This window comes from Pongo abelii, chromosome 4 (assembly GCF_028885655.2).
Source record: "Pongo abelii isolate AG06213 chromosome 4, NHGRI_mPonAbe1-v2.0_pri, whole genome shotgun sequence".
NCBI classification, from domain to species: Eukaryota; Metazoa; Chordata; class Mammalia; order Primates; family Hominidae; genus Pongo; species Pongo abelii.
The window spans coordinates 158,026,807-158,038,874 of record NC_071989.2 but is presented as its reverse complement, the minus strand read 5'-3'; the positions used below and the strand labels follow the sequence as shown (position 1 = coordinate 158,038,874).

The 12,068-nt window shown below is 45.3% G+C and overlaps 1 protein-coding gene across 4 annotated transcripts in view; it reads left to right on the top strand.

The window, feature by feature from the left end:
* Window positions 1-12,068, top strand: part of IL17B (interleukin 17B) — a 34,360-nt gene that overhangs the window by 3,054 nt on the left and 19,238 nt on the right. The window contains exon 1 of one of the 4 annotated variants that reach the window (XM_054556046.2): window positions 1,312-1,465. The exons of 2 other annotated variants lie outside the window; for them this stretch is intronic. The gene's annotated coding sequence lies outside the window, so the exon portion shown is untranslated. Of the gene's footprint in view, window positions 1-1,311; window positions 1,466-2,484; window positions 2,607-12,068 lie in introns of those variants that run through there. One more of the 4 variants, XM_054556049.2, reaches the window with a different exon arrangement.

Genomic DNA, 12,068 nt, shown 5'->3' with positions numbered 1-12,068 from the left:
CTCCTTCCAGGCCAGAGGCTGTGGTCTGCCTGTCACTGACCCTGGGACCCCCTCCAGCAGCACACAGGGCCTTGTGACATCCTGAGTGGGGCCAGTTGAGGGCCCGAGGGAGTGGGGTGCTGAATCAGACACTGTGCCTGACCTTAAGAGGCTCCCAGTCCAACAGGAGGATTAAAAATGCCATGTCCTTACCCCTCCACCCTCCCTCATTCCTTCTGAGGAAAGAATTCTGTTGGTGTTGAAAGGCTGGTGGGCTTCTTCCTGCCTTGGCCACTTCCAGGCTGTGAGGTCTGCTGCTTCCAGCCTCCCTTTCCCCCTGGTGCCTCCCTTTCCCTTTGGGTAAAATGGCGAGAATCACACCTGCCTTCAGCATTGCCATGAGGGCTGGGCGAGGTAGCCCGTGCAGTCCTGGAGGAAGGTGTGAGCAGGACTCGGGTCAGACTGGGCTCAGCCCTGCCCCTCTGCTCCCAACGGTAGGGCTGGGGAAAGCCCTCTGGGAACTAACTTCTGTGAAGATCACTGTCTCCTCTGTAGCACAGAGTCAATGGTTGTGAAGGTTTAGCCCCGAGCCTGCTTCAGAGTGAGTGCTTGATCGATGTAAGCTATGACTCAGAGTTGCGGTGCAAGAGCCCTACACGGAGGTTTCACCACTAATGTCATCCCCTTCTTTTCCAAACCAAGAAGATGAATTCCATTCATGTGCATGCCCTGGGGTGCAGGTCAGAGATGGTGGGTTAGGGAAGGCTTGTGACACCACTCCCCACCCCTGCACAGTGGCCCAGTCGAATACTCCAAAGCACCACTGACAGATTCTAGAGGGAAAATAAAGCCGGCCTAACGGAAACATCGTGTTTATGTAAAGTCCACTCTGGAGGCTGTGAAATGTAAGTTATGCTTCTGTGAGTTCTGCTACTGTATAAACAGTAGAGAGTTCATCATCAAGAACAAACAGAAAAACTAGCGGTGCAAGCTACGGAGAGACCCCCACCATTGAAATGCCCCAAAACTCTGCACCTGGTCGAGTGCTTTGGTCGGCTACACCCATGAGTCAACGGGCTTGGTCAGCAGAAAGGCCATTGCGAGAGGTCAAGACAAGGAACTGAAGCGACCTGGAGACAGGTCCTTGAACATCAGGAGAGAGGTGTTCTGGCACCAAACTAGCTCAAAAGGCCAAGTATACGGCAGCCATTTGTGACTCAATGTCCGTAAATCTGTCTCAAATATTTGGAAGCTGTTTCTATTTCCCGCCCATACTGTCTCTTGGGAGTTATGAACACTTTACATTATGAACCACTCATTCTGTGAAGTGGCTTTTCTTTCCAGACTGGGAGAGGCAGCCTTGAAATCCCTCCATTCCTGGAGAAAACAGGTCGACAGACTGCGGCTTGGTATGTATGAGTAAGGCTTCTTGGGCGGTGAAGAGAGGTTCCTGTTAGGAGCTGAGTATGAGAGTGAGTTTGCATCGGTGAGTCCTGTGTTTTCAGATGGTGTGTTTAGTCAGGGGGAGGGGGACACTGTCCAGGAGAATAGAGGACTCATGGGCCCTGGGAGAGCCGGCTCTACTTCTCTACAGAGTGATCAAGGAAGACCTTGAATTGGTACAGTTGGAACCTTTAGGAAGATGGAATCTAGATCCACATGGGAAATATTTTTTAAGCCAGTGGAACTAACCAAGGATGAAGTGGGCTAACAAGCTGTCTTGGTAAAGTGGTGAGTTCCCTGTTACTAAGGGAATGCAAGCAGAGGCTGGACAACTTGGCAAGACCCTTCCAGCCCTGAGATCCTATGGACTTTACTTCACCCTTTCTTTTCTCACCTCCCAACCTGTCCCTAATCTCCAATCCTGAATTCACACTAATTCTACCCAGGAGCCTCAGCTCAGAGGTGGCTGGTTGGGAAACAATTTTATATTGAAAAGGCCCATAACTCCTGAGTTAAAAGTCAAGCTCCATATGTTCTCTTCAATGAACATAAAACTTTTTTTTTTGTTGGTAGAGTTGGTATGCGGGAGGTGGGAACATGGACAATTAGTGATGAAATGCCTATAATTATTTGCTTTGCAATCCAACCATTTTCTCAAAAGCATCATATCATGGAAAGCTGTTCACATGGCTAGGCGTGGTGGCTCACACCTGTAATCCCAGCACTTTGGGAGGCTGAGGCAGGAGGATCTTTTGAGCCCAGGAGTTTGAGACCATCCTGGGCAACATGGTGAAACCCCGTCTCTATAAAAAATACAAAAAATTAGCTGGGCATGGTGGAGTGTGCCTGTAATCCCAGCTCCTTGGGAGGCTGAAGTGGGAGGATCACTTGATCCTGGGAGGCAGAGGCTACAGTAAGCCGAGATTGCATCATTGCATTCCAGTCTGGGCTATAGAATGAGACTTTGTCTCAAAACAAAACAAAACAAAACAAAACAGAACAAAACAAACAAAAAACTGTCTACAACTTGCAGTTGAGTTTTTTTTTTTTTTTTTTTTTGAGATAGAGTCTTGCTGTGTAGCCCAGGCTGGAGTGCAATGGTGTGATCTCGGCTCACTGCAACCTCTGCCTCCCGGGTTCAAGCGATTCTCCCACCTCAGCCTGCCGAGTAGCTGGGACTATAGGTACGTGCCACCACGCCCGGCTAATTTTTTGTATTTTTAATAGAGATGGGGTTTCACCGTGTTACCCAGGATGGTCTTGATCTCCTGACCTTGTGATCCGCCTGCCTCGGCCTCTCAAAGTGCTGAGATTACAGGCATGAGCCACCGTGCCCGGCCCGAGTTTTTGTTCTTTTTTTTTTTTTTTAAAAAAAAAAGCATGGTATTGAAGAAGATAAATTGTATAATCCCTTTTAAGTCAAATGATGTGTATGTATGTGTGTGTCAGGAGAGGGTAAGTGTGAGAGTAGCAAGGCGCCCTGCTGGAGGTTGAATTTGTGTGTTGTCTCTTCCCTAATCTACTTCACACATAGGCTAGGACAGGAAGTCACTGTGGAGTGCCCAAAGGGTAGTATATCTGGGAATGGCAGGGGAGGGTGAGTTGTCTCATTGTCCTGAGAGAAGGATGTAACACACCTTTTGTGTTGATCGCCAGGGAAGAATGATTACGGGAAGGGGAACAATGGTGTAGCCTAGTCCTCCCAAATCTTTGTGGGAAAGGCTTGCATTGAAGGGCCCTGGGTGGTTGGCTTGGAGCCCTTCTCTGGTCTAGGGGGAGCACTGGCTTCCACCACTGTGGCTGCTTTGGGAGTAGTGAACCTGATTGACAACTCGAATATTACTCACCAAGATTAGCTCCTGCTCAGTTATTCATGTCCTTCCACCATGGTCAGTGCACTGATACAGGACCACGTGGGTCTGGACACCTCCTTCCAAGACGCCTGTGTGGGAATCCTCTGTGTGTAAGAGGGAGGCAGTGAAAACCCTGTAGAGAGCAGCTGGGCTGCATGTTGGACTTCCTGCTATCACCAGCACATGGGGCTTGAACACTTGAAGTTTCGAGGAAAACCGGGCCACACTAATTGCACCCTGAACTGTGCAGGGTAACACATGTGACTGTGTGTGTAAAATGCACTGTTCAATGTGTGAAAGAATGTTCAACAAAATAAGAAGAGAAATTATCTCTGGGTGGTGGGAATTTGGGGTGATTTGGGCTTACTTCACTATAGTTTTCTGTATTTGATTTTTGTCTTGATTTTCATTTAGCATTTCTTGTTTTTAACGATTAGAAGAAAAGGCAATTATCACATTTGTTTATTTATTTGAGAGAGTTTCTTGCTCTGTCACCCAGGCTGGAGTGCAGTGGTGCAATCTCGGCTCACTGTAACTTCCGCCTTCTGGGTTCCAGCGATTCTCCTCCCTCAGCCTTCCTCAGCCCCCTAAGTAGCTGGAATTACAGGCATATGCTACCACACCTGGTTAATTTTGTATTGTTAGTAGAGATGTGGTGCCACACCCAGCTAGCTTTGTATTGTTAGTAGAGGTGGGGTTTCACCATGTTGGCCAGGCTGGTCCTGAACCCCTGACCTCAGGTGATCCACCCGCCTCAGCCTCCCAAAGTGCTGGGATTACAGGCGTGAGCCACCATGCCCAGTCCAATTATCACTTTTAAAAAGGCACACAACAAGGCCTTGACAGCTTACTTTGTTTTAGAATTTATGTATGGCAACTGTGAAAAATTGAAAATTTAATTCAGTGTCCATTGTCTAATCAAGTCTTACCAGTCAGGGTCCATGTGTAGGAAAGCAACTATTCCTGCTCATTTGAGCAGAAAGGGATTTACTACAGGGAATTGGAAGCTTATGCAATTAGGAAAATTAGAGAAGCGGGCCCTAGAAAGGACCCTTGGGAATGACTTTGAAAACCACAAAATTGTCCTGTCAGGGCAGATGCTACCTCTACTGCCATCAGAAGTGAAGTGATGGTTAATTTTATGTATCAATTTGATTGGGCTATGGGATGCCCAGATAGCTGGTAAAGCATTGCTCCTGGATGTGTCTGTTGGGGTGTTTCTGGAAGAGATTCGCTTTTCAATGCAGATCGCTTTTTGCCAATGCAGAGGGGCAGCATCTAGTCCATTGAGAGCCTGACTAGAACAACAGGGTGGAGGAGGGGTGAATTCTCTCTTCTTGAGCTGGAACATCTGTCTTCTTCTGGCTTCAGACATCAGAGCTCCTGGTTCTTGCTCCTTGGGACTCTGGGACTTACACCAGTGGCACCCCTGGCTCCAGCCCTTTGAACTTGGGCTAAGTCATACCAGCAGCTTTCCTGGTCCTCCAGCTTGCAGATGGCAAAACGTGGGACTTGCCGGCCTTTATAATCATGTGAGCCAATTTCCGAGATAACTCTCCTCTTCTATGTCTCTATATATCCCGTTGGCTCTGTTTAGCTGGATAACTCTGACTGCAGTGGACTCTGGAGGGGGAGCTCCACTGTCATGTGAAGAACACACTGCTGCTGCTGCGTCCAGGGCCACTCCTGCCTCTGCCACACCCACAAAGCCAGCGACCAGTTGTGTCAGTCAGGCAGGGCTGCTGTAACCAAGTACTCCAGACAGGGTGGCTTAAATGATGGGAATTTATCTCACAGTTCTGGGGGCTAGAAGTCTGAGGTAAGTGTCGGCAGAACTGGCTCCTTCTAAGGCTGTGAGAGAGAATCTGTTCCAGGCCTCCTAGATTCTAGTGGCTTGCTGGCATTCTTTGGCATTTCTTGGCTTGTAGATGTATCACCCTAATATCTGCCTTCATCTTCTCATGGTGTTTTCCCTGTGTGTGCTGTTTCCAAATGTACTCTTTTTATAAGTCATATTTGATTAGGGGCCCACCCTAATCCAGTCTGACCTCATATTAACTAATTATATCTGTGGCAACCCCGTTTCCAAATAAGGTCAAATTCTTAGGTGTTGAGGATTGGGAATTAAACATAGAAATTTGGGGAGGGGGGACATAGTTCAACCCTTAACATTTGTAAGGGACCACTGTTGTAGACAAACCCATACAGGGGTGCTTGCCAGTAGCTACTGTGAAGAAACAGGAAGGTAACCTCCCTCCAGAACCACTGGAAGTCTGGGAAATATAGTTTTTAGCTTACAAGGCTCTGCAGTAATGAAGGTTGGAATGGATGCAGCACCAATCCACCAAATCCCTGACCTAAATCCAACATCCTCTGTCTGCCACCCAACCCTGGTCATTTTACAGCTGGCAAAAATTCCTGCCACTGAGCACATGCACCTGGGGTATCAGAAACAACACTGTCCTCAGAAACCAGGAGGTGAGGACTGGGGGAGCCCCGGCCCTATTATTAACTCACAGGGTGACAGCCACAGCTAATCAAACCCCTGACACAAAATCCCACCATCCAAAATTCACTCAACAAACACAGCAGTGCTCACAGTCATTAACACACTCAGGAACCTTGTGCCACATGCTGGGAACTAACTTCGTAAATTTGTTCCACAAGGCTGTCCCACCCATCCAAATTTGTTTCTTTATTATTTCTTACAGAGATTAAAAAAAAAGATAATTGTCTTCTCCCAACCATGACCAACTTCCCGCCACTACCATTTTTCTTGTTTATGTCCAGAGTATTGTGTGCAATTGTGTGCATGCTCAGTCCAAACCCAGCGTTCTTCCTGGATGATAGGTAAAGGATTTAGAAGGGAACTGAACCAGGAGGCCAAGCTTTTGGCGAGGTTGTGCCACTAACTTGCTGTGTGGCTGAGATCCCTGATGCCCCAGCTGTGAACAGGGTTGCTACTCTCTGCCCACCTGACAGCACCCGGGCAGGGCCCTGGAAAATGTTAGCGGAGTGATATGGTTTGGCTGCGTCCCCACGCAAATCTCGTCTTGTAGCTCACATAGTTCCCATGTGTTGTGGGAAGGACCTGGTGGGAGATAATTGAATCATGGGGCCAGGTCTTTCCCATGCTGTTCTCATGATAGCAAATGAGTCTTGCGAGATCTGTTAGTTTTAAAAAGGGGAGTTTCCCTGCACAAGCACTCTTCTCTCTTGCTGCTGCCATGTAAGAAGTGCCTTTCACCTTCTGCCATGATTGTGAGGCCTCCCCAGCCATGTGGAACTGTGAGTCCAATAACTTCTTTTTTGAGGGAGAGTTTTGCTCTGTCACCCAGGCTGGAGTATAGTGGCGACATCTGGGCTGCAAACTCTGCCTCCCTGGTTCAAGAGATTCTCCTGCCTCAGCCTCCTGAGTAGCTGGGATTACAGGTGCCTGCCATCATGCCCGGCTAATTTTTGTATTTTTAGTAGAGATGGGGTTTCTCCATGTTGGCCATGCTGGTCTCGAACTCCTGACCTCAGATGAACTGCCCACCTCGACCTCCCAAAGTGCTGGGATTACAGGTGTGAGCCACTGGGCCCAGCCCCAATAACCTCTTTGTTTTGTAAATTGCCCAGTCTCGGGTATGTCTTTATCACAGCATGAAAATGGACTAATACAGTAAAGAATTGTGCTGCTTGGGTCTGCCCACCTCCATCACTAGCTCTGTAAGGGCTGTGTCTGCGTCTGCCGCTCTCTTTTTTCAAAAACGTATGAGTGTTTATTGTGTACAAAATGCTGTGCTCAGCACCGTGGTGGCTAGGAAGGGAAATCAGACCCTTTCCGATACAGTTAAGGGGAAGTGTTCATTCACTGGAGTTTGGATCATCATCTTGCAAGATACAATCTCAAACATGATAATCCTGAATGTTAAAGTCCCAAAAGATTAAAATCCCTGAAGTCTAAATCTCTAATATCTAAAGTCCCTAAAATCACAATCACGGGATGGTTGCATGATGTTAGACAAAACTATTACCTTGTTGTTGTCTTTATTTGGAAATTAGGTATGGTTTCTGGAGATGTGTCTTGGTGCCAAGTTGACAAGGGGTGGACTTATGGACTTAATTTTAGGTATCGACTTGACTGGATGAAGGGCTATCTAGAAACCTAGTACAGCATTATTTTGGGTGTGTATATGTGAGGATGTTTCTAGAGGAGATCTGTGTGTGGGTCTGAGTGGAATAGGTGGGGAAGATCTGCCCTCAATGTTGGTGGGCATCATCTAATAGGCAGGGGGCCAGGAGAAAACAAATACAGAAGGCAATTGGTCTCTCTCTGAGAGCTGGAACAGAGTTTTCTGCTGCCTTGAGCATCAGAACTCCAGGCTTGCCAGCCTTTGGACTCTAGGACTTACACCAGTGGCCCCTGGGTCCTGGGTCTTTCTGCCTGAGTCATGGCACCAGCCTCCCAGGGTCTCCAGCTTGTAGACGGCCTGTTGCAAGACTTCTCAGCCACCGTAGTCATGTGAGTCGATCCCCCTAACAAATCTCTCATATGTCTACATGCGCATCCAATGGATTCTATCTCTCTAGAGAATGCTGACTAATACAGATTTGGTATTAGGGAAACAGAATAGCATTTGTTTTTATTGTGTTTCTTACAACACAGTGGAAGGGATCTGTGAAATTGTTCCCTCTCAAAAAGGCCGTGGTAGTGAAGTGTATAAGGCTACTTAAGGTAAAAGATAAAAGTTTAAAAATGGGCCAGCTGCGGTGGTTCACGCCTGTAATCCTACCACTTTGGGAGGCCAAGGTGGGCGGATCACCTGAGGTCAGGAGTTTGAAACCAGCCTGGCCAACATGGCAAAACCCTGTCTCTACTAAAAATACAAAAATTAGCTGGGCCTGATGGCAGGCATCTATAATCCTAGCTACTCGGGAGGCTGAGGTGGGAGAATTGCTTGAACCCAAGGGGTGGAGGTTGCAATGAACAGAGATCGCACTACTTCACTCCAGCCTGGGTGAAAGAGCAAAACTCCATCTCAAAAGAAAAAAAAAAGATTAAAAATGAGTTATTATTGGTGCTGCAAAAGCAGAATATCACTTAATTGCAATGGCTGGGCAATAACCACTCAAATGGACAACATATACTTGCAGAATGTGTAGACCACAACCACTCTCCAAGTACAAGTGCAGAGAGTATTTCAAATATCAAAGAAGTGAAGACACAGGCAAAAAATACAAGAACGCTCTCCTGCCAAATTATTCAATTGTGTACAACTTCTGCCCCTTCCCATATAGCGCCATGCTTGCCTTAAAAAAACGCCCTTCGTCAGAGAATGAGAAGAGTTCGACCAGTTCAGCGACCTTCTGAACCAAAGGCACTTGCTGATATTGAGATGTCTTTTCCTCCAGTGTTATAAAACACATTACATGGTGAACTATTCTTTCTTTTATTTTTATTTTTTTTTTGAGTCAGGGTTTCGCTCTGTCGCTCAGGCTGGAGTTCAATGGTGCGATCATGGCACACTGCAGTCTCAACTTCCCAGGCTCAGGTGATCCTCCCGCCTCTGCCTTCCGGGACTATAGGCTGGAAGTATAAGCGTACACCACTGCGCCTGGCTGTATTTTTTGTATTTTTTGTAGAGATGGGACTTCTCCATGTTGCCCAGGCTGGTCTCAAACTCCTGGACTCAAGCATTCCACCTGCCTCGCCTCCTAAACTGCTGAAATGACAGAGCCACTGCACCCAGCTGAGCTATTCTCGATAAGGGGTTTGACTGTCAAAGAAGATAGACTTCTTACATTAACTCTAAATCGAACAGAAAAACTAGCACATGCTTTACTTTCGCCAATGAATGGCACTTTCAAAATGTCCTGACTGTTTTTTAAAAAAGATAAACTATATACAATTCATGTCCCTGTTAGATCTGAAATTTCTAGAATGTATCTACTTATGTGTACATTAATGACTGGAAAAAGTGAAGCACTTTATCAATGCTGATTTGAAGATTCAGTGGACTTTGCAAAAGAAAATGGATTTCAACTGAATCCTCAAACCATACTGACAGATTTGGAATTAGGTGTGATCAAGCTTCTAAAAGTGAATTTCAAGGTATTAGCAATATAGTTTATTTTTTTCATTCAGCCCACTGCATTTGGCAGAAAATTCAGATGAGTGGATTGGCCACAAGATATGGCAACAACGACAACTTCAGTTTAAAAATGCGGGCCAGGTGTGGTGGCCCAGTAATCCCAGTACTTGTAATCCGAGTACTCTGGGGAAGCCGAGGTGGGTGGATCACTTGAGGCCAGGAGTTCAAGACCAGCCTGGCCAACAAGGTGAAACCCCATCTATGGTAAAAATCAAAAATTAGCTGGGCATGGTGGCATGTACCTGTCGTCCCAGCTACTCAGGAGGCTGAGGTACGAGAATTGCTTGAACCTGGGAGGCAGAAGTTGCAGTGAGCCGAGATTGCACCATTGCATTCCAGCCTGGGCAACAGAGCAAGACTCCTTCTCAAAAGAATAAAAATAAAAAATAATAAAAAAATAAAAAAGCATCATTTGACTGCATTGGCATTCCTTCCAGTTGATGACATTTTAGGAGCGTTTCATGAATTAAAGTTGCATTTGCCTGAAGAAGCCAGTGAAATCACTGACCTGTTCAAAAGTAATTATGTGCACAGTAGGATAAGAAGACACTTACACAATGGTGTTGCTGTTTAATCACCAGCATTATTTCTACCAGATCTGTGGTCTGTATATGAGTGGGTGTGGAATGAATTTCTGTGAGTCCAAAACCCCAAAAAAACATGGCAGAGAAGATGGGAAAATTTGGAATATAAATAGTTCTACCATAAAGACACATGCACGTGTCATTGCAGTGTCATTGCAGCACTATTCACAATAGCAAGGACATGGTATCAACCTAAATGCCCATCAATGGCAGACTGGATAAAGGAGATGTAGCACATATACACCACGGAATACTATACAGCCATTTAAAAAAAAAAAGAGATCATGTCCTTTGCAGCATCATGGATGGAGCTGGAGGTTGTTATCTTAAGTGAACCAATGCAGGAATAGAAAATCAAATACCACATGTTCTCACTTATAAGTGGGAGCTAAACACTGAGAACACATGGACACAAAGAAGGGAACAATAAACACTGGGGCCTGCCTGAGGGAGGAGCGAGAGGGTAAAAAATGTATCTATCAGGTATTATGATTGTTACCTGGGTGATGAAATAATGTGCACACCAGACCCCTGTGACACGAAATTTACCTGTATAACAAACCTGCACAGGTACCCCTAAACCTAAAATAAAAGTTAAAAAAAGATGGGAACATTTAATAGGGAAGGTTCATAGCCATGTATATAGAATCACAGAAGAGTTTCAGAAAGAGCAGTGCCACATAGGAAATGAGTGTGATGTATTCTCCAAGCAGAGCCATACGCTAAAAGAAAGAAAAAAACAGCTTTTCATTTTCACGCAAGACGTCAAAATATAGTGAATGATTGTGAAAGTTGGCCAGCTCTTACGGACTATCTCTGTGTAATTGCCCATAATCTATCCCTGTAATACAGTTTTCATATCATCTTCACATCATTTCCAATACTGGAATTGTGTGGAGACTTTTAGAGAGTCCTAATTAGTTTCATGCGTTTTTGCAAATCTGACTCCACAAAAGTGCATTATCACAACGTGGACTTTGTAAGCATAATGCGTGTATGTAAAAGCATTGAAACTTCCTCAATAAATGAAGAGAAGTCCTTTTTGTACATGTGCATCTGTGAAAGATAAAATTTCTCAAGATCTCGGTTCTTTGGGTGACCGTATATGCAGTGGTGACCCATTGCAGTTTCTATTGATCTTGTCAAAAGAGTCAGATTGTCTGTCGTGGTATTTCAGATGGCTGCAGTTAGAAAGCTGGGTGCACACAATTAACAACCTAGTGATATGCATTTGTACATTTCCCTTTTTGACCTATTTCTTCATGAATGCAGTTCATCTGCGCACAACTGTTACACTCGCGCGACTGTCGTTAGTGTACCTGAGTGTTTATGCTTGCAAAAATGTGTACATTTTTTTTTTTCTGAGAACAAAACATCATTTTCACAAATGTCTCAGACAGAGAACACTTTTCTACAGGTGATGGCTTTGCCACAAATGTGAAACATCACCAAGGCGGTTGGAAAAGCATGGGGCTTGGAGTCAGCAGAATTTCTAGCTAAATCTCGGCTCTATCATTTACCCCACTCTATTAATAGAGGTCTGGGAGCCCTGTTTTCTGCACCTGTACAGTCGGGTTGGTAATCCCTGCAAAAATGTGTACATTTTTATTGCCTATCTTACTGTGGAAAGTGACCTGTAAAGTGTCCTGACATGTTTTGATATGTCTCTCAATTAAACTCCCTCTAAATCTATAAATAAATGTCTTTTAACGAATTTTAAAATGATTTTTTCAGAATTCTATTTTCAGGATTTTGATTTTTCAGGATTTCAACATTCCGAGTTATGGCATTTGGTGTTGTGTCTTGCAGGATTATGATTAGTTCCCAATTCACTACATTCCTCAACATTCTTTTTCAGAGAAGAATGGAAACTCAACTCTTAGTGGCTTCAAAACAAAAGGGAGTTCATTGGCTCATGTGACTGAAAAGTCCATGGGTAGTTCAGTTTTAGGTATGGCTGGATCCAGGGGCTCAAATAACGTTCTCAGAATCTGTCTGTCTGAGGATACGTTCTGGAGGAAGGAAGGAAAAAAAGAAGGAAGGAAGGAAAGGAGGAAGAGAGGGAGGGAGGT